The 21953-nt window shown below is 47.0% G+C and overlaps 1 protein-coding gene across 16 annotated transcripts in view; it reads left to right on the top strand.

Annotated features, from left to right (window-relative positions):
- RIMBP2 (RIMS binding protein 2) overlaps positions 1-21953 on the top strand; it is an 80786-nt gene that overhangs the window by 7748 nt on the left and 51085 nt on the right. For all 16 annotated transcript variants that reach the window (XR_012058421.1, XR_012058422.1, XM_072936231.1 and 13 more), the window contains exon 2: positions 13130-13266. The gene's annotated coding sequence lies outside the window, so the exon portion shown is untranslated. The remainder of the gene's footprint in view (positions 1-13129; positions 13267-21953) is intronic.

Below are 21953 nucleotides of genomic sequence, written 5' to 3'. Positions count from 1 at the left end.
ACTGGGCACTCCCTGGTGCTCTGCAGAGCTCCAGCCCAGGACAGGCACTGAGCCCTGCCTGGCCAAAGCCCCAGCTGGACAGGGCAGAGGATGCTGAGGAAAACCTTCTCCTTCCTCCCTGCCCACGCTGACCCCTCTCTCACGAGCTGCCTCCCCCTCCCTGGCCCCATTGTGCTTCGTGGAACTAAAATTCAGGCATGTGAAAACCCCAGAACATGCAGTCAAAGGTGCTGTTGATGTTTTAGTCTCCCTTTATTTAACAGCGTTTGAGGGCCCGTGCTGCTGCTGGGAAGGATGTTTTCTCACTCCCATCTGCTCTAACTCAGTAACAGGGGATTTTCCCTGCTGCAGCTGGGCTGTGCCATGGGGTGTGTGGATGGAACTGGCTGTAGTGAGTTGGAAATTATTGTTTGAAAGGTCTTCTGCACCAGGAAGGGTGTCTGGGCAAAGTGTCCACGTGCCCTGGTGCTCTCTTCGGGGTTTTACCAGCCTGGTTTGCCCACCTCAGCTCTGTTGCTTCCTTAGAGGTTAGATCAGATCCTGTAGGATTTCCCAGGCCACTGTAAGAGGAAGGAAGAACTGGGGAGGATTAAAAAACACCCAGTGAGAAGGTGTAGTGGGAAACAAAGAACTAAAAGGTAGCATCTGTTTATTTTCCATGTGTGTGAAGGGATTCTACTGTTCTCTGTCTGGACTTGCTTCTTAAAATAATTTGGTAAATGTGAGTTCAGAAGTGCCCTTCGTTTCACAGTGGTGAGTTTTACTAATTAGTTTTACTAATTCCTTGTCTTTGGTGCTGGCTCTGTCCTCAGTGATACACCACAATTTAGCTTTTCACGAGCTTGTCACTTGTGGACTACTCACAAGTAAGCAGAAATGGTCTGTCCTTGACACCACATTGCCTCGGGGGTAAAAATGAGATTTTGTTTGTGGTGTGTAACAATTGCCAAGAGAACAGAATTTTCATAGCAATCATGACTGTTAGAAAAATGCAGATTGGAGGCATGTAGCACTATTTATTTTTTCTTCTCTGCAACATTCATTAAAAGCATAATTGCTGGCATTAACTAGGCAGAATAATGCATGCCCGTGAGCTGCAGTGCTTTTAAAGGTCCATGGCATTCCTATTATCAGAATTTCTAATTTATTGGAATAATTTCAGGGCTGAAATGGGTTTCTCTCACAATGGGGTGGTGCAGTGTATCCTATTCAGAGCCGTGGTAAATCTTGTGTGCACGAGTCCCAGTGCTGCAATCCAGTACAGGTGTGCACGGGAGAGTGCAGTTGGATTTTCAGACTTCCATCAAACCTGCTCCAGGGATGGAGTCCCACAGGAATGTTCAGCTGTCACTATCCATCACTGCTGGATTGATAATAGACCACTAGTACATAAATAATAAAACCAGCAAGTAAATACTTCAGGGGAAATATCACAATATCCCACTGTGAGTCTCGTGTCCCTGAAAATGGCCCGGCCCTTTTGGAAGGGCAGGAGAGAGGGGTGAGAAACAAACCTCATTATTTCCATCATCAGTAATTAAAACCATTTACAAAGAGTGTGGAACTCTTAAAACACATCTTAAAGCTTTGGCTTTTTGTGTCAGGGTAGGATTTGTGTTCAGGAAGGATGGGTTGGAACCTGAGCAAGCCAGAAGAAAGGGCTGTTTGAATAAACCTGGAATTTGGGGAGCTTATGTTATGAAACACTAAAAGAGCTTGTTCTTTGTTGTCTCATAGTGACAAATTGACAAGGTAGGTCTGATTTCACCACTGATGCTGACTCAGGCACAGACTCCGTGCTGGGTGCTCCAGGTCAGGCACCCAGGGCTTGCCAAGACATGGAAGTGTTCAGAAATGCCAAAAGCTGCTCCTCTTTAGTGGAGCTTTTCCACAGCATCTGTCTGGCTGAGCTTTAACTCAGCTTTAGTTCTAACCTTGTCTGGGTGTTTCCTGGGCTTGTTCTCTGTCTGAATTCAGTAATTCTCAATCAACCCTTGCTCCAAGTGCTACAGGAATGTTCTTTATGTACAAAAAGCCCTTTTTACTTTTGCAGTCTTTACATGGTACCTGTGGTACTTTTCTCAGTGTGACTGAATATTTTTCAGCTCAGACTTCCTAACTAACAGCTCTGTCTGCTCTGGAAGCCCAAAGTTTCTCCTAATCTCTCACTGCCATAATATTTGTGAAAAGTTCTGCTGTTCATTTTTAGGTTTTTCCCAGAAGGGTTCTTGGGACAAGCAGAATTTTATTTTGAATTCCCGTGGGAACAAATACGTTGGGTTCTTACAGAATACCTGCTCAGTCCCTCACACCTTGCTTCAGGCAGAGTGTTGGTACCAGATTCTCCATTTTTCTCCATAAAGACAGAAGAGCAGTCACGCTGAGAGACTGCTGCATTTGGGGCAGGCTCTCGGTGTGGGATCTGCACCTGGCCAGTATTCAGCATTCCTTTAGCTCAGGAGCTGGGTTTGTTCTGTGTGTGTGTGTCTGCAGGCAGGAGCTGGGTTTGTTCTGTGTGTGTGTCTGCAGGCAGGAGCTGGGTTTGTTCTGTGTGTGTGTCTGCAGGCAGAGCTCTCCGCTCCCGGGGGCTCAGGGGTTCTCCCAGGCAGGGGATGGGGTCTGCAGGGCAGTGCACGGCTGCTGCTGGCTCTGGGCAGCAGTTTGCCTCCTGCAAGCCCAGGCTGGATGGTTAACAAGTGTTCAGGGCTCCAAGGAAGTGGTACAGGCATTATTCCATTCGTGCATTACTCTGTGTTCCCTGGATTCGCGTGATGCGCTTCGCCTTTCATCTTGGGATTTCAAAGTCCTTACAGACATTAATTAACAAAGTCTTAGTGCACAGCTCCTAGGCAAGGATGATCATTATTCCCATTTCGTTCAGGATGGCACAGGATTTCACCAAATTTCTGCAAGGAGTCCATGGCAGAGCTGGGGACCCAACCTGGCTGTGCTGCACAGCAGAGCTCTGCTCCGTGAGTAAACTCACAGGAGACCTGTGGGCTTCTGCACAGTGTCCATGGAACAGCTTCAGTCATTTCCTGCTGCAGAAACCACAAATAAACCAGCAACCAAACAGGAAAAAATCCAGCAGTGGCATACTGGCAAGTGAAGGGATGAAAGAACATTTTGGGAAGAGGATGCCAACACTTTGGGTGCTGTAAGAGCTGTTGCAGCTCCTGCAGGGAGGTGTGCAGGGAAGTTCCTTTGTGTGCTCACTTGGCACATCCTCCTCCCTTCTCCGGTCTGGGGAGGCAGAGTCAAGGTCCAGGGCGGGCAGGAGCTGCTCCTGCTGCAGAAAAGCCAAGTGCATTTGTTGCAGCTGCTGCAGGAGGCGTTCGCTGGGGCTGCCTCGATTTACTGGGGAAACATCGTGCCAGTGACACCTTGCTAAAAACTCTCCCTCTGTGCTGCCAGCAAGCATTTTTCCTGTTATCCAAAAGGGAAAATACTCTTATTTGTGTCTTACCTAACAGGATTCACTCCCTTCCCGTCCTTACTTGGTAATTTGTTTGTAAGACAAACTTGGGAGTTTGTGTGGGCCAGCCTGAGCGCCCGGGGTGGACTTCACCTGAAGATTTCTGGTCTCACCTATTCCTCTCTGCTTATAAACCATTGCTGATGATTTATTTCTGAGCCTGGATAGTACAAGTGAATGCTTTTGACCTTAAGGTCTTCCAGCTGTAATTTCTGGGGATGTTCTGGCCGGGATCTGAGTTTTGCAGACCTGTGATGATGGGTGACGGAGAGGACTGTTAGATCTGCTGCAGCCACCTTAAAAATAAAGAAAAAATTCTTTGTTCAGCTGAGAGGGAATTCTTCTGGTCCTAAAAGTCCTGCTGAGAACCAAGAGGTTGCTGGAGGTTTCTAAGGAAGGGTTCTTTCAGAGAAAATCAGGCCAGGGTTTGCCTTTTTTTTTTCCCTAGGGTTTAGAAGAAAGTGTATTTAAAAACATCCATTCTCTTCCTGCATGAACAGTGGCTTGAATTTAGTGTGCTGCCTGCTCTGGAAGTTTATTAATGTAATCACTCAGCTGCAGATAGTTAAAATATTGAAGGAATCAGGCTGGCAGGGCACCTAATCACTGTGCAAAACCAAGCTACAGCACAGCAATATTAACCTTTCCCTTCTGGAGCCCTCAGCTTCCCTCCAGTGTGCTTCTCTAAGCTTGCCAGCAGAACATGCAAGGTGGAGCCTTTCAGGAGGTGTGGTGGTGTGGGGTTTTGGTTTGTTTTCAGCTGGAAGGATGAATTCCAATGTCTGTGCTCGTAGCTTTCCTGCAGGACTGCTCTGGAGCCTGGTTTGCTGGGTGGGAGGCTCAGGTGAAGGTGGGACTCTGCTCCATGGACTCCTGGAGCCAGAGGATCCTTTAGGCTGGAAATAGCTCCAGGGCAGTTGTGTACAGCAGAACCTGCCCCAAACTGGGCTCCAAACCTGCCCAAACTGGGCTCCAGCTCAGCAGAACCTGCCCAAACTGGGCTCCAAACCTGCCCAAACTGGGCTCCAAACCTGCCCAAACTGGGCTCCAAACCTGCCCAAACTGGGCTCCAGCTCAGCACAACCTGTCCATTACCTTGCTGAAGGCACCTTCTCATCCATTTTAGCATATTTGAAGGCATCATTTAAATGCTACTCCAGTGCTTGCACTGGCAGTTAGAAATACAAGATTCTCCTGTGAGGGAGGGAGAGAGAAAGCAAAAAATGTTCTCTAGAGAAGTTTTTATATCAACTGAAGTCAGAATTTAAGTTTGTGGAGCTCAGTCAGCCCAGAATACTTTGGACAGATGTGTATTAACAACTTATACTGGCAGTGATAAAGAGGTAAGACATCCAGGAGAAACAGAATTTAGTTATAAGGACAAATACTGTAAGCTTCAAGGAATCTTCAAAGTAGCCACATTCCTTAAAAGATGGAAAGCAGGAAATTGCAATGAATCTCACTTTCATTAAGTGGATCAAAGGGGAAGATAGATGTGACTTGCATATCATCAATTCCAGCCTTTTGCTGATACAGGGTGCAGATGGAGGCCGGAGAAAAAGAAAATCCTTTAACTCATCTTCATATCACTTAATAGGAAAGTCAAAGTAAATTGATTCTCACTTCCTGGGCTAAATCCTGGACCTGTGATAATAGAGTTATTTAACCTGCCTTTGTTCAAAGAGCTCTCCTGGAGAAGGGCAAGTGGAGCAGCAATTCCAGGCACAGCTCCCTGTGGGATGAAGGTGCCAGCACAGGTATGGGGGGCTCAGTGGGCTTTGGATGAGAAAAGCAAGGGGGAAGCCAAGGGAAATTTGCTGTGAGGCTGGCCAGGAAGGGGCAGGTTTAGCACCATCACAGGGACATGAGGAGTGACTGATGCCCAGGCAGTAATAACGTACAGAAATCAGATGGAGAAAGCAAACTTTCTATTTTTAGTACTTTAGAGTGAATATAAATTAAACCTTACAGCACCCATTTCTTCACTGAGTGACATGGGGCCCAGACAACTCCAGTGTAGATGTTCATACATCTCTAATGATAAACAAAGTAATCCCATGAAGATTTATATTTTCGATTTTGTATAATAAATGGACTCATTTTTAATTATGTACATCTTTAATCTCAGTAAGAGGAGTACATGCTGAAAAATGTTTGATGCTAATAAAATGTTGATGCATCATTTACAATTTCCAGATAGATGATCCCAAAATCTCGCTGCCTGCAGAAAGTTGTGTGTTTTATAGTGAGGGGTGGCTTGGACACAGCTCTGTCTGGTGTGTCTGTGTCTGCTTTGTCTCTGGTTCCTCTCCAAGGCTGAGCCTGCCCTCTGATGAGCCCATTAGTGCCTGCCAGGCTCCTCCTGGAGCGGCAAAGCTGTGCCTGCGGGGTTCTGGCAGGAGGGAAGGCTGCAGGGCTCAGGTGTGCAGGGCTGCTCTGCCTGCGGATGCTCTTGGCTGCCTGTGCAGGCACGGATCCAGCAGGGCTTGTGGCAGGGCAGCGCTCCCTCCCTGCAGGCTCAGGTCTGGTTTGGCAGATCATTTAAACCTGGCCCTGACATCCTTTATAGTTACCAGCAGAGCCCTGGTGGAGTCAGAGGATGGTTCTGCTCTCTGCTGCAAGGCTGCCCTGGGACAGGGAGCAGGAGCCCTGGGCTGTGCAAGGCAGGCTCAGGTCACTGCCTGCCTGGTCAGGGGAGGCTCTGTTTGTGCCAAAATGATGCTTTTGCTGCTGCCAGAACGGGGAAGTCAGAGCTGCTTTGGCTATTGAGAGAGAGCAGCTGCTCTCAGATCAGTCTGGCTTCACTCGGGCTCTCACATTTCTTCACAGAGATGAATCCTCAGCTCCCGTCCTGTTGTTTATGTCAGAGGCAGGCAGACATTTTCCTGACTGTCATTTTCGCACAAAAAGCCACCTCAAATCCTTTTTAAAGGATTTACATTTTATGTTGATAATACACAGGGCTTAAAGGCCTGATTCTCCTTAGACTTGTGGTAGTGTCACTGTGGGATAATTCCAGTCAGAAATATATTAGTTACATGTGTGAAATGGAAGAAGAACTGGTCTGGCTGATGTATTTAGATAAAAATCAGCAGCCCATGGAGAAGGCAGGGATGTTTGCTGGTGTGGGCTCTGCAGAGTGGCACGGTGCTGGTTCACACTGTGCTGGTTCACACAGAAGCTGAGGCAGCTTTGCCAGTGGACAGTACTTCTGTGCCACCTGATGTGAAGGTGTCGACAAGAGATGATGTGAATTTTACTGTTAACAAGAATATTCTAGCCGATTCAGCATGGATGGATATCTGGTGGTCATTAAGGCTTCTTTCCTCAGCCAGGAGGTTTGTGCAGGTGTGAGCTGAGGGCGGTGCAAAGCTCTGTGCAGAATGGCTCTGTGCACAGCGAGCACAGGAGGGATTTCTGACCCCCTTCTCCAGGACACAAAGCAGGAATAAAACGGAGATATCAGCCAGTCTTGTGATCAGTAACCTTTTTCTAATTTGTAAATGAGGTAAATTATTTGATATTTATTCATTATGGAAGAAATAGTAGCGTGGGCGTGTCGCTTGTCTCTTTATCTTAGTTTATCCCTGTAAGTTTTGTACCAGAGTGTTAAAGAGTTAATAAACAAAGGAATAATTCCATCTAGATAGCCAGATTTGTATTTTTCCCAAGAATCACACTTCTTGCTCTGGCCACAGGATTTATTGGCATGTTCTGTGAAACTCTGCTTTTTGAGACTTGCAGCTAGAAGTGGTTTTTACATTTACGCAGCAACATGAGTCATTTGCATCAGAGCTTCCTGCCCAGAAGGTACCAAAGTTGCTCTGAATTTATGATAAAAACTTTGACAGCAGACTCTCACTTTGAGTTTAGGATAGATTTCTGCAGATAGGTGTTTAACTAATTAAATTCAGAGCAATTTGGCACAGCAGCTAAAAATATGGGAACCCTCAAGACTGCAGTGCTTTGGAGAAAAATTGTGACAGCTACAGCAAGAGCATGATGAAAATCAGAGTGACTGAGAAGTGTTTAAAGCAAAAGGGCAGAGGAGGAGAATTAAGGGCAGGATATGAGGAGTGAGAAGAGACTTTTGCAAGCAGGACTTTGCTCGGTTTTGTGAAGAGTTTCATTGATGGAGGAAGGCTTTGTGTGCCAAGGAGGTCACAGAGTGTCTCCTTCAAAGAGAGGGGCACAGAGGATGGTCACCTTAGATGGAAAAAGTGTGGAAAAGTAGTCTAATAGTTTATAGTTAATATAATTTCTATTTTATTTATATATATAGCTTTATATATATAAATTTTAATAGTATATAGTTAATACATGGTTAATATAGTTGCTGAAGATTTTATTATTCCTATTATTAAAAAAAACCCAAACAAAACAAACAAGCCTAGTCCTTAGCTGATTTTTGAAGGAAATAGTTCACTTTGGTACATAGGTCACTTACCAAATCTAAGTAAATAATACTTTTTCTGCATTGTTTTCCATTGGTTGATGTGAGAATTTTATTGCCTAACAGGGCTTTTTTCTTGTCTGCATTCATTTTATCATTCTGGTGATGCAGGCTCTGGATGTTTCTGTTCCAGGGCTGGGATTGCATGCCTGGACAGCCTCCAGTACTGCCCATTGTTCTTTCTTACTTTGAGCTGCAAGTGACAAGTGAGCTCTAATTTTTAAATTTATTTATCAAAAAATCAAATCAACAATCTTCCCATTGACAATCAAGATCACCATTCACCCAAAGCTAGATCTGTATAATTAGCCACAAGCCAAACTTTGCATTTTCAGTAGTGTTTCCTCTTTGCTGTTGTGGTGGGAATTGTTCAGTCTGGCTAATACTGGAAGGGAGTTTGAACAGAGATACAAGGAAGCTTTTGTCTGATGACAAACACACCTTATTCATCTATTCCTGATCCCATGAAAGAGCTGACAGCCACCAGGGCAGTGTCACTGGCAGCCCAAGCTATTTGAATTTGAGAATGTTGATTTCCCTGATTGCATCCAGGAAGGTTTGAAATACCAGCCTGGTGGGGGAAGCAGGATTGTTGCAGGCAGCGACCTTGCACAGCCAGGCCAGGAAACGTGACCGTGTCTGCATTCACACTTGTGTCCATCACCAGAGCTCCAGCTCAGAGGGAAGAAGGGTTTTATTTGAGCTGAGATGTGCAGGTGTGAGCTGCCAGCTGCTCGGGAAGCCCAGGTCACTGCCCTGCCCCGGCTGCTCTCAGCTCTTCGTGTGGTGGCTGTCCTGCCCATCTCCGTTCCTGGCTGGCACAGAGATAAAATTCAGGAACACCCCCTTGAACAGAACAGTTCATGGTTCTGTGTACTGCCTGTGCTCCTGTCATCATCTGGAACCACTTTTTTCATCAGTTTCCAGTGGCTGCTGAGGTCTGAATTTCTCTCCTGTGTCTGTGTCCCATAACCCCAAAAGTAAAAGGCTTTAGGACACTTCCCGATGTGTCTGGATTCATAAATTACTGAAATTCCAGGTTAGTGCTCCTTTCCTTCACCTGAACTTTCCCTTGGTGGAATGTGTCCCATGTCATGAATATTTTCAGCCTCCCCTTCTGCGCACACAGAGCTCTGGCAGCTCCCAACCTGCAATTACAGCTCTTCCTCATCAATATTTAAATGGCAGCTCAGCTTTCAGACAGAGTGCACCGGTGACAAAGATCGAGCTTTCTGACCTTTTGTTAATTTGCTCAGTGAAATAGGATTCCCATGGTCTCATTTTTTGTATTTAAGAGAAGAAATTTGCATACAGAGAGGGTGTTGGCTTTTCTCATTTTTGCTGCTAATTTTCTTTTGGTACATTTGTTCTGGTAGATCTTAAAGGAAAACATCACTGGTTAGTTTTATCAGTTATGCATGAGAATATGAAAGATAGAATTGAAGAAAAAAACCACTTGGGTTCTTTATCAGGAAATGATAAGAAACTGTTTTACCATTGTGGAAAAAAAATCAGCAAAAAAACAAAAGTAGAAATGTGTCTAGACCAATGGAGAAACTTGTTATCCCACACTGCATTGGAAAGAAATGCAAACTGTTTATGATAACAGTGGAGAGCAAAGCTGGAAAATCCCAATTACTGCTTTGGAAATGAAATGATCTATTCTGGAAAATACAGCACCTGCAGATCCCCAGAAACTGAACTGACAGAAGACTAAACAGTGAAGTGTGTCAGTGTAATCACAGATCCACTGGACTTTCAGGAACTGCAAAATGAGAATTGTATCATGGTTTTGTAAACCTTAGCTAAAACATGTGGGTTTCTTTGTGTTTGTTATGAGTTTATTGTGGATTTTTCAAAGGAAGGAATGCTTGCAGCTCCTGGAGCAGAGGCTGGGCAGCCAGATCCTGGGAAAGCTCTGGTGCTGGCCCTGTGGTTTTGTTAGCTGCTCTTTGTTTCCTGTTCTATAGGCAGCCATACATGAATGGCCATAGCTATAAAGTTGATTAAAGAAGGGACCTAATTAAGGGTTGTAATTAAACTAGTGGAGGAAATGACAACGGAATTGAAAATTCAGAATGAGCTGTGTGATGTAAAGGCTGATGGTGCTGAGGCAGTAATCTGTATGAAATAATTGATTCTGTAGCCATTAGTCTTTTCTAATGAGATTAAGGACGAGGTGGCACGATCTCGCTAATTAATTTGTTTTGTGACTTTGAAATGTGATGTAATGGGACGAAACTGGTGATTGTTTAACACACCAAGCTCTCAAATTGGAAGACAAATATCAAAGTAATTCCACGTTCTCAGCTGTTACAGGGCTGGGGATAAGATTTGACTTAACTGAGACATCAAACCCACATCCTGATGGTCCAGCCCAGCATGGAGAGATTCCAGGGCAGGGATCCTCCAGCTGCCTTTTATCTTTTTTATCTTTTCGTGGAGGCTCCAGGAGAGCTGCTGTGGGCACATCGTCCCTGGGAGCCTGTGCAGGTCTGGGATCTGCAGCATTTTCTGTGCTCTGGGTGCTCCTTGGTGTCACTTCCCTTCTCTGCATCTCTGCCCCTTGTCCTGCATCACCACAGTGCAGGGGATGAGTCTGGAGGATCTTTAACCTAAGAAATCAAGAGTGCTCCTAATCCAAGGCTCATCTTACTGTGGCCTGCTTACACTTAATAGGACAGTAATAAATTGTAATAAATTAATTCTAGACAGTAAATAAAATATGTCAGCTTGGTTAGTATCTGTATTGAATAAGTCTCTGCACACACACACAGAGTGCAGAGCTGCACAAGTACTGCACATTGTAAAATTGCTGATTGTTCACTAATGCTGAATATTATTTTATTATATATTCACTAGTTCACTGATACTTTGTTATATATTCACTAATAGTGAATATTTATACTCTGATAGAGGCAACAGGAAAGAGACATGTTAAAAGCAGAAGCAGGTCAGGAAAATCCTTTCTATTTCAGAGGAAAGATTGAAATGTGTTTTGTGCAGGATTTATTGAAGTATCTTACATTAGAAGCTCAAAGTTTAAGCATTGCTTCAGTAGAGTGATAACTTGCAGTTGTTGGCATTTTGCCTCCCACGCTGGATGTCACTGTCCTGTGCAGCCTGGCTGCTGGCTCTGTGGTCATTCCTCATGTGCAAGCCAGCCCCAAGGACAATTCGGAGTTATTTCGGATGTACAGTGAGAGATCATCCAAGATGAGGCAGTGACAGCAGCTTTCAAACACCTGTTAAATGTCAAAAACAAGCCTGAGTTGTCCTGCCAGGGCTCTGGCTCCTGCAGCTCAGCTCCTGTCCCGGAGCCCAGGAGCAGCCTCCTGCCTCTCCAGCTCCAGCAGGGATTTTCCTAGAAAGACTTTTCGTTTTCAGCAAACTCTGCTGGCCTGGGTGTTCTGCAGCCAGGTGTCTGGGAAGGGTCAGCTCCTCCTGCTGCTCCTGTCACCTGAGACTCTCCCAGTGAAAGCCTGTAAGGGCTAGAACCGTCAGGTTATGGCTCTGACAGGGTTTTACCTGCATTTATGGACCCTGCAGGCACCAGAGCTGCACCTTTGGGAAGCATTCCCCATTTCTGCAGGGAGCTCTTGATCTTTTATTCTCAGAGAGCCCTAAGGGAAGGCTGCAATTCCACAGGAGTGGTAATAACTCTTTGCCAAACCCCACTGTGACTGCAGATCCCGTGCTGGACCGCCCCGCTGCAGCTGTGAACTCGCATTTTGGGGGCCCGTGCCCACCCAGCATCGCAGTGCCACTGACGCAATCCCTGCACAAGCACCTCCGTGGTGTGCTGTGCTCACTGCGCTGTGTCTGTCAGGAGTGATGCCCATCTGCAAACCAAGCAGGGTGACTTCCCAAAACAGCTCTTTCCCCAGCGAGGGCTGTCACAGGGCTCTTCAGCAGCCGGCCTGCGCCCCTGAGCCACCAGCCAGGTCCAGCAGGGTTGAATTTCCATCCTGGGCAGCTGGCACAGCCCTGCTGCTGCCCAGGGGAGTCATGAATTATGGAAGCCGTGGGCTGTCAGCCAGCCCAGCGGCTGTGGGAGGCCTCAGCCCCTCCGCAGCGACCTGCCCTGTCCCCCAGCCCAGCCTTGGTGCTGCACCGCGGCCGGACTCGTGCTGGTGAGGACACCCAGCACCGTGTAAGTAAAGGCTGCTAGGCTGGATGGAGGTGTGGGTGCGGGTGGGAGTGTGTGTCGGTGACTCTGTGCAGTCTGTGGCACTGTATGAGCTCCTGCACACAGCTCAGCTCATGGCCCTGCCGCTCTGGCTGTGGAGGGACCGTCCCAAGGCATTCGTACAGTTCCACTCCAGGGAAGAACTGATCCATGAATCCCCTCCTGTTACGGTGAGCTCATGGGCACCCTGTGCCCCCTTCCCCGGGACCCTGTGACTCTGATCATGATAACCCCTGGATCCTCCTTCCTGCCCCAACGGGGTTGGCGGGGAGCCAGGAAAGCCCACCCTGTCCAAAACCTATACAGACCCCTGAGATTTCCTGTGCTCCCTCTGAGGATCCCCCCAGTTTTCTCAGAAACACGTGGACTGCAAAGGAAATTGCATGAAAATGTAGAGCATTTGAGGGGGCTGTTCCCAAACCTTTCTGAAAAGGAATTTGAGAACATCGTCTTCACTGATTCCATCCAAAAAGGTTTGAAATACCAAATGTAAAGATCCCCATTAAGCTAAGGAGTACTGTGAGTTGAGTGGGCGAGACAGCAAAAACCCTCCAGGATTTCTAATGGTGCCTTGTGTTAACCTTTGCTGGAAACTTGTTAATGCAAAGAGAGATTCTGGCAAACCTGCATGCTGCAATGATAAATATTGGACAGAATTTTCTGCTTCATTCTATGTCCCTACATTTCTTAGAGAAGAGACTGAGACTGAATTTTTTTATTTGCCCTCTGAAATTATTTTCTTTCAGCATACCAGTGATGACACCATTTTAAGGCTTATTTTGGAGTTTTTGTCGGACTTCAGTCTTGCTGCCTGCCATGACAAAAATGTTTATTCAGCAAGGCTGGGTTTATTAATTTAGATTGGCTTTTATTGTATGTAATGGATAATTAACCATCATTTTCCTGCAGCATTTGGGGGCACATGAGGGGAAGCCCATGTGCAGTGGGAAGAGCAAGTGTGAATGGAGCTGTAACAAACTGGCCACTGACTTGTTCCCTTCATCCTGCACAGGTTGGAAATGATCCCTCGTGCCTGCAGCCTGCAGCTTCACAGGAAATACCTGAGCAGACCTGGTTTGTAGAAGAGACACAGGTTCCAAGTCCCATGTCACCACCTTAGATCCAAAGCGCCGTCCCTGGCAGCTCTTGGTGAGTCCTGCCTTTGTTTTTGGCTTTGTGGCAGCTGCTGCATTTGGGAAGTTTTGTTTTGCAGTGCAGGCTGCTGCGCTGGGCTGGTTTTGGGGTTTGTTTGCTGCTCTGGGCTGGTTTTGGGGTTTGTTTGCTGCTCTGGGCTGGTTTGGGGTTCTGTCTGCATGTGCACAGATTCAGGGGGTTGGGGTTTCTGCGGGGGAGGTTTTGGGAGGGTTTTTGTGCACCCTCCTCCAATGCACACTGATTTCCTGAGCTCCTGCACAGCCCCAGCAGGACTGACACTAAACACTCCTGTGTGCTTGTGATGCAGCCCAAGCCTGAAACGAGGGTGTGAAGGCCAAGAGCGTGACACAGATAATCCCAGTGCTGCCAAAAAGTGGCACAAATAATTGCAGTGCTGAGCTCTGCATGCACGGACAGCAAGTGCAGGGTCCTGGGCACAGCCCGTGGCTCTGGCAGCACATCCCAGCCTGGCCTGGGGCATCCCCTGGCACCCCACTCTGACCAGCAGCAGCTGTTTGCTGCGTGCATTTCTGTGGGTTTGCACATGCTCTGCTTTTCAGGCACTTTTTGAATTCAGAGCAGAAACTTCTAGAAGGCCTGGGCAGTTAGCTGGTTCCCATCTCCTGAGTTATGGGATGTGGTTCATACATCACCTTTGATCTTCAAAGCACTTTGCCACCAGTAACTAACAGAACAATTTAAAGAAATTTCATTTTAAAATACCATTTTTAAACCTTATGTTCTCACTGTTCTTCTTTGTACCTCTCTGAACTGAAAGTAAAGGCTTAAAGCTCTGCTTTAAGAGCCTGGTGTTTGAAGCTTGAGGTTCTAAATTTGGTGCTGGATTTATCCATTTGAAGGATATGAGTTTGATTGCATCAGAAGTAATTATATTTAATATGACAAGAGAAAAGTGCATAAATGTGATATTTTGAACGGCTGTTAATGCCTTCTTTGCATCTCTGCTTCTGAAAGGAATAATTACACAGCAGTGATGTGAACGGAATGCTAAGGTCTGGTGAAAGGCATTTCTGGTGAAAAAGTGGAGTCAGTCCTCTCCTGTTGTGCCAGATTTCCCTCAGCAGGACGCCCTTGGGAAGGAGGGGCTGTTTGCAGAGCCGGCCCCAGCCCCTCACAAAACCCACCTGGGCATGCCCTGGCTATCCCCTCACTCACAGACCTGTGCCCCCAGGGAGCAGGTGCTGCAGAGCAAGCCTTGGTTTGGGTCTGGGCCTTGAGAGCAAAGAGAGAAAAGATTGCTTGCAGCAGGCAGGCTGTGAGTGCAGCCAGGGGCTGTTCCCTCTGCTCCTGTGCAGGATTTGGGGAACGCGTGGAATCCAGATGGGCAAAGGCTAAATGAACCCTGGGCACCCAAACCAGCCTCTGGTAAAACACACGTTTTGGAGCTTGGATAGTGACAGAGCCAGGAGCTCTGACACCAGAACTAGAATTTCCCAACAAAATATTAAATAATGTTTCTTTCATACTGTACTTACAGTACATTGGGGCTAAATTTGAACCTACTATTCTCTGCTCTTCAATGTTTCATGAGCTGCTGCAGCTGTATCAATAACAACTTTCAGCCATTCCCAGTGCAGGCCAGGAAAGCGAGGTGCAGTGTTTCCTCTGGCACTGGTGTCCCAGCAGGGTTTGGCTGTCAGAGGAGGGCTGTGTGTCAGCAAACCCGATTTCACTGTGCGTGGAGCTGGTCTGATCCTTCCAGAGCAGATTCCCTGGGCCTGCTCTGCTTCCCTGCACTAAAGCAAATTTTACCTGCCCAGCCCCAGCCCTGCCTGGGCACCTGCAGCCGCCTCAGCTCCTGGGGGAGCAGGGTTTGTCTGGAATCCCAGGGTTTGTCTGGAATCCCAGGGTTTGTCTGGAATCCCAGGGTTTGTCTGAAATCTCAGGATTTCCTCAAATCCCAACGTTTCCTGACTCCCATGTTTGTCTGAATTTCCAGCTTTCCCGGATTCCCAGCTTTCCTGGATTCCCAGGTTTCTCTGGATGCCCAGCTTTCCCGGATTCCCAGCTTTCCTGGATTCCCATTTTTCCTGAATTCCCAGGTTTCTCTGAATTCCCAGCTTTCCCAGATTCCCAGCATTCCCGGATTCCCAGCTTTCCCGGATTCCCGGGTTTCCTGACACCCCCTGTGCTGCCTCTGCCCCCCTGTGCAGAGCAGGAACCCCTGGGGCTCCCCCAGGTGCTGCTTTGCTTGCCCAGGTCAGAGCAGAGGTGTTGCCATTGCTGTGAGCAGCAGAATTTGTGGCTGCTCCCTGCTGAGAGATGGTTTCCAGTCCCCCAGAGGTGCAGCAGGGCGGGTGGGAGACAGCCTGACAATAAATCCAGGAATTGTCTGGCTGGAGGGACTGTGGCTGTCCCACAGCTGGCTCCAGGCAGGGAACCGCCTCTGGCTGCTGTCTCTGTGTGCCCCTACACAGGGGAGAGTTTTAGCAATGGCCAAAGCCAGCATCTGGGGTGTGGAAAATGCTGCTGATGATAATGTGTCTGAATTTTGCTAATTTGGCACCTCCTTTCAGCGTTTTTAAACATTGGGTCCTAGTGGGCTTTACTATTCCATCACCAGTTGTCTCTCCACATCATTGCAATGGCTTGTACAGCTTTCCATTTCTAATGGTGTTTTCTAGATCAGCTTTTACCTGTGTAAATGCAGAATTCTGTTTGGAATTTATTGATACACTGCCAGCATAATAAAAGCTTTTCTTAGCTGCAGGCTATGGAGGAAACTTCCATCAAAAATAGATCTTAATGGCGTTTTAAAAAGCATTTTTTTCTAATCATATTTCAAGTAGCTCATTACATTCCTGAATGAGTAGAAGCAGGAAAGGATATTTAAAGGCCCAAACAATGAGACATGTCCAGGGTAAGACTGGATTAAATTAGCAGCCATGAAAGCAGGCTGACCTTTCCTCCTCCTCCCCTAGAGCACAATATTCCCACTGCCACTGGTTAAAAGGGCTGTTGGCTTGAAACTGCCCTTGGAATAAAGACACTTTGACGTTTTCCTGCCCTAATTACATTTGTCTCTTCTTTAATCATCTTTAAGACAAAATAGTATGTCTGAGGAGAGAATGGGATTTAATTAACTTTTTTCGTAATGAATCAGACTGCAGGATCTTTCAAGGCTTCTTGTCCAGCACAGTGGTTGGAGGCAAAGTATTCAGAAAGTAAAATCCCAGAATCAAAGGGGCACAGGCACCTTGCCCTGGAGAGAAGAGGAGTGCAAACTCTTCAAATATTCTGCTGTAACATTTCAGTTAATAGAAGATAAAGTGCAATTCTAGACCTGACCAACATTTGCACAAGTAACTGCAAGGTGCATTTTAATGGGATTTGATCTTTTGCAGGGTAGTGCTATTGATGAAATGTTGCAAGGTAAGAAAAGAGGTGTGTAGGGGGATATTCTCCAGCTGTGACCGAGGGCAGCAGGACTCCCCTGGCTGTGGCAGGGAGGTGTCTGAGGGGCTGCTGGGCTCCCAGCTGGCACTGCACAGCAAAACCCTCCCAGTCTTTGCTGGTGCTGTGCTTTTGTGCCACAGGACTGAGCCTTGTGCCTCTCTTTGCAGTATTCTGGCTGAGTTACTCTGGTCACTTCGGAATCCTGTGCTCTTACCTGTTTATTTATGTCTGTGCTCACAAATTCTCCTCTAATTGCTGAGTTATTTGTGTGTCATTAAGAAATGTTCTTCATTCCTCAGATTGCAGTTTGGTTTGCAGGTGAGTGTGAGCAGTGCTTCAGCAGCTCCCCAGGCCTCGTCCCTCGGAGGTGACACTGCCTGCTGCGCTCTGGGCACATGAGCAAAGCTCACAGTAGGATTTTCTGCCAGTTAAAAACACTGATTTTCAGTACTGATAGAAGGGAGAGCTGTGTAGCTCTGGCACTTTGTCCTTGTCACTGCAGAGAGCATTTCTGCCTGGGGAAGAGGGGCAGCACCTCCACCTGCTGCTCGCCAGGTAAATTCCTGAGGTTCAGGGGTGCTGCTGGCCGAGCTGTCCTGGGCACAGCCCAGCCCACCAGGGCCTTTCCCTCACTGCTTCCCTGCCACCGAAAATGAGAAACAAGGCCAGGGATGGGGGCAGGCAGGGGCAGGCTGTGGCTCAGATGTGAGATGTCAGTGTTGCTGTTTTTAGTTTTCCTCCGGGGATTTAAGGGGAGATGACTGGAGGGAAGCTGGCTGAGCTACTGCCCTGCCAGTGCCTTGTTTCCCTTGTGGATTATCAGGGAACTCCAATCTGGTCCCTCTCATCGGCACTGAACCACTTTCCAAAGAAAGCCAGTGCATGTGACCATCAAAAGCAGTTCCATTTTTAAAACACTGGCAATTCGGCTCAGGCAGCAGAAAGGAACACCAGTATGCATGAAAGGGTTGTTGAGTGTGGAAATAGCGAAATACATAGACCTGGCAATCAAATCTGCACGTGGCTGTCGCTGTTCGGAGTGTGCATTCCTGTTGGCACTGCCCATTGGTGTTCCTTCTCTTGGCCTGTCTGGGCTGAGCTCACATCAGCACAGACACCAGAGCCCAAAGAAACGGTGATTAGCATATTTTAAACATTCCTGCACTGACTGCTTAAATACATTTGCATTAATAGAAGGATGAGACCTACTTCATGATGTTCTGTGCATGACAAAAGCTAAAAATAGTTCTATTAGAACTTTGGCTGCAGCTCTGCTAAATTTTAGCAGTTTGGGGGGAAGGAAAATACTTTTGAAAGGTTATAATTAATGAGTTACGTGTTGTTGGGTTTTTTCCTGAAGTGTACCAAAATAACATGAAGAAATTGGGACAAGCACGCTTTTTCTGTGCCTTGGCATTTCGAGGGCTGCAGCCTGGCTTCCCACTTGGGACGGGGGTGGCTTTGCTGCTGCTGCTCCCCACAGCTCACCCTGGGCAGCACTCCAGGGACATGCGAGGATGATTGCACAGGAGAGGAATTCTGTTCTGGGTGCACAAAGTGAGCCCAGCACTGCCTGGTGCTGAAAGGAACCAGCACGGAGTGACTTCATGGGAGAGAGCTCCTGGCCCAGGCTCTGGGTTTGCTTTCTGAGCTGTGGATCCTGAGCAGCTCGTGGTCATGGAGAGGCTCTGGGTTTGCTTTCTGAGCTGTGGATCCCGACCCTGCCTGGCTGCAGCAGCTCTGGGGCAGCTCAGGCTCCAGAGCTCCTGACCAATTTCACAGCAAACTCGATTAAGCTGTTAAATTGCAGATCACTCCTGACAGTAAATTAATTCTTAATCCAAGTCCTATTCTGCACTACATCAGGAGGCTTTTGCCAGGAGGCCAGTGGCTTGAAAATGGGTAATTAAATTCTGCTGTAAATACATTTTTATCCACCCTTCTGCTTGCAGGAGCTGGCAAACAAGCATGAGCCATTAATTAATACCTGTAATTTGGTTTAGTTGGAATAAGCCCTGCTCCTGTCAGATGCTGAAATGTAAACCAAGGTTGGGAAGTTGGGAGTAAGTAGAAGATAAAGACTGACCAAAATGTATTCATAAGAGAATCTGTTCCTATTTTTCTCCATAAACATGTTGTGTAGTTTGCAAATTTGGAAATAATTTGATCTGAAGTCAATGTAGAAAAAAAAATTTTAAAAGCCCTAAGTGTAAGAAAAGTAACAATAATGAGAAGATGTGTTCTGGGCACTTTTAATTCATATAATTAATCTCTTACAACCCAACTTTACAGTTAGCAGTTAATTTTGGCAGACTTTCTGTGCTCCTCCCTGGCAGATAACCGAGAGGAAAATCCACTTCTGCAAAGCATCGCCAGTACAGAACATTACTGTGAGTTTCCCCCTTTGCTGCTCTGTCAGTAGGAGGCTTTTGGAGGCTTTTTGACTTCAATTTTGGATTTAAATTTCAGTTCTATTTCTCGGATTCTGGCCCTGTGAGAGCATTTTCTCATACATGAGGCAATTCAGATTGACAGATGAGCTGGGCCATACCCTGTGCAAGATCTCAGCTATTCAGATGCTGCAAATAATTTCCCTGAAATAGGACTGCGTCCTTATCTAGAAAACGAAGAAGGCTGCACTCCTCCCATGTAGCAGCATTTTTAGCACATTACCATATAATTAATTTAAAACCAAGACAAGCCCTCGAGTGTGAGAGGGAAATCTCTGCCTTTGGGGGAGGTAACACCATATTCAGTAACCTGGACAGAGCAGTCAGGGAGGCACTGTGAAACCTCTGCTAAAGCATGTTGAAGTAGCTGAGCCCTGCGGGGTTTCTGCTGGATGTGCTAAATTAGAAATTTTACCTGAAGTTTTGGGCAGTGAAGCTGTTTTCCCTCAGGCCAGGCACAACCACTTGAAGCCACTCAGGACTTTAATCCTGTCTTGGATGGTGCACAGCAAAGGATCTGTGCTTCAGCCCGTGAAGTGCTTTTGGGCTGACGTTCCTCTCACAGAAAGCACAGATTTGGAAATGTCACATTCTTCTGTGAATTCTTGTCAGAAGGAGGAGTTAGAGCAAAAAAGGAAAAAAATCCAAAAAGGTCTTTAGTCACTGAAATTGGCAATGTATTGAGTGAAATTTGCTGATGTTTGAGTCCAGTGCCAGATTTGATTTGCAGATTCAGATTTAGACATGTCTAATTTATTTAAAGTAAGAGGTGCACAGTGGTCAATACTGAAGTATGAGGATGGCTTTGAAGAAAATCAGAAGTTTTTCAAATTTCTTATTTTGGGCAAATTGAAAATAACTGTTTCAGCTTGAATAGCAATTGAAAGAATATTCTGAGTTGTCTGAAAATGTATTTAAGAAGCTTCATTTTTCTTGTGCATTGCAGAAAGGAAACATGATTTTTGGGAACCCTCTGTTCATGGATATGTGGTACAAAAAGTAAATGTATTGAAGAGAATTGCAGGATTCCAAGGTGATGGGACACTCTGGGAGCTGAGGCACAGCCCCTGGTCTCTATTTTGTCTCTGATTCCCATTCCTGGTCTGTGCAACTTCACCCTGCTTTCGCCCTGGTGCTTTTTGAGCACTGACAAAAAGTTATGGCGAGTCTGGGCTCTGGGATTTTTGGTCTGCCCTTTTCTCCCTGTCAGGATTGGTGCCAAGTTTGAAGAACTGTGGAATCACAGCTGAGATGTGGAAGTGTCTGGCACTGAATTTGTAATTCAGAAGCAATTCAGAGTGTCAGAGCTGAGTGAGGCTGGGACCTGGGAGAGGTGAGTGCCTGCAGGGCAGGGCTGGTCCCAGCTGTCTGCCTGGGGGTTTGGATTTGGATTTGGATTTGGCAGGGGGTTTGAAGCACACCTTGGGCAGCAAACTCCTGTTGCCACCTTGTTTGCTTGGCTCGTCACTCCAGCCTCGTTCAGGTCTCAGAAGCTGGGAATTCAGGCTCTGAAATTCCTGGAATCAAAGTCTTGGTGCTCCCAAGGTCCAGGCTGGCGAGGAGCTGCTCCAGGGCAGCAGTGGCAGCAGACTGTGTCTGAAACCAGAACCTTTCTTCCTTTCCTTTGCACAAAGGAGTTGGAAATGTCAGCTCTCTGCTCGGGATTCTAATAAAACCACAACTGGGGAGCCAGAATCCTCCACAAAAAGAAATATTACCCAGGAGAACGGGGTGGTTTTATTTGCCAAGCACTTTGTAAGCATGTATTGGATGACATCTGAGCACTGCTGTTGTTATTTGGATTGTGTTGTGAAACAGTGAGGAAACAGAAAACAGCAACAATGGAATTGCACAGCTTCATTTTCCCAGAGGTTTAGTGCTTGTGTCACTGAAGGCTGAATTGGTGTTTAAAATGAGGACTTGCCTAGAGGAAATTATTTTTAGTGTACGTTTCACTGGACAGCAAAGCAATTACTTCCTAAATTTAGAAATTATTCTCTACTACATCGTAGCAGGATTAGACAAGTTTTGGCATTGGAGCAAGTTCCAACACACATTTTGCACATAAGAAGAAACGATGCTGTTTGACAATCTGGCAGAGAGGAGATGCTCAGGGCTGGGATTTGTTCCCAGGCTGCTGGGGAGCAGGACAGGGATTTCCATGCTGGGTGTCCATCCCTGCCCTGCACTCAGGGATGCTGCTCTGCATCCCCCGAGTGGAATGACGAGCTTAAAGCCCTTTAGGGCAGCACCGAGGCCGGGTCCCGCTGAATGGTGCTGGCAGGGAGAAAGGCTCAGGCTCTGCACTTCTGGGCCAGGCAGAAGCTCAGGGGGCTGCAGGGAGCCCCCCTTGGGCAGCTCCAGCATCCCCAGGGCTGGGTGCAGTGCCGGGGGTCCCGGCAGAGCAGGGCCCCGCTGGGCAGGGGCTGGAGCAGAATTCCAGCCGGGAGAAACCCCAGCAGTGCCCGGCATCCCTGGGCTGCTGCCTTCCCCGAGAGCAAAGGGCAGGGACGGGGATGCTGCAGCCTCGCAGGGCACCGGGAGCTGGAGCTCAGCATTTCTGCCTGCAGCTCCATTTCCCTGCACTTCCCCTCTCCCGAGCCACCCTGGGCTGGGGATTCTCTCCCGACTCCTTTGCTGCTTCCTGAGGAGCTCCACAGGTCTGTTAAGCAGAGCTAACTTGGCATAGCTGCATGAAATCTGAAATGCCCCAGTGAAAGAAATGGATTAAGCAGATCATCTCCCATCATACTTCAAACAATTTGAAGCATAGGGCTTTAAATAGCGATAATTTTATATGGAGAATATTTTTTT

Source organism: Taeniopygia guttata, chromosome 15 (assembly GCF_048771995.1).
Source record: "Taeniopygia guttata chromosome 15, bTaeGut7.mat, whole genome shotgun sequence".
Classification (NCBI taxonomy): Eukaryota; Metazoa; Chordata; class Aves; order Passeriformes; family Estrildidae; genus Taeniopygia; species Taeniopygia guttata.
The sequence above is the reverse complement of the archived record's forward strand: the minus strand, read 5'-3'. Positions and strand labels throughout refer to the sequence as shown.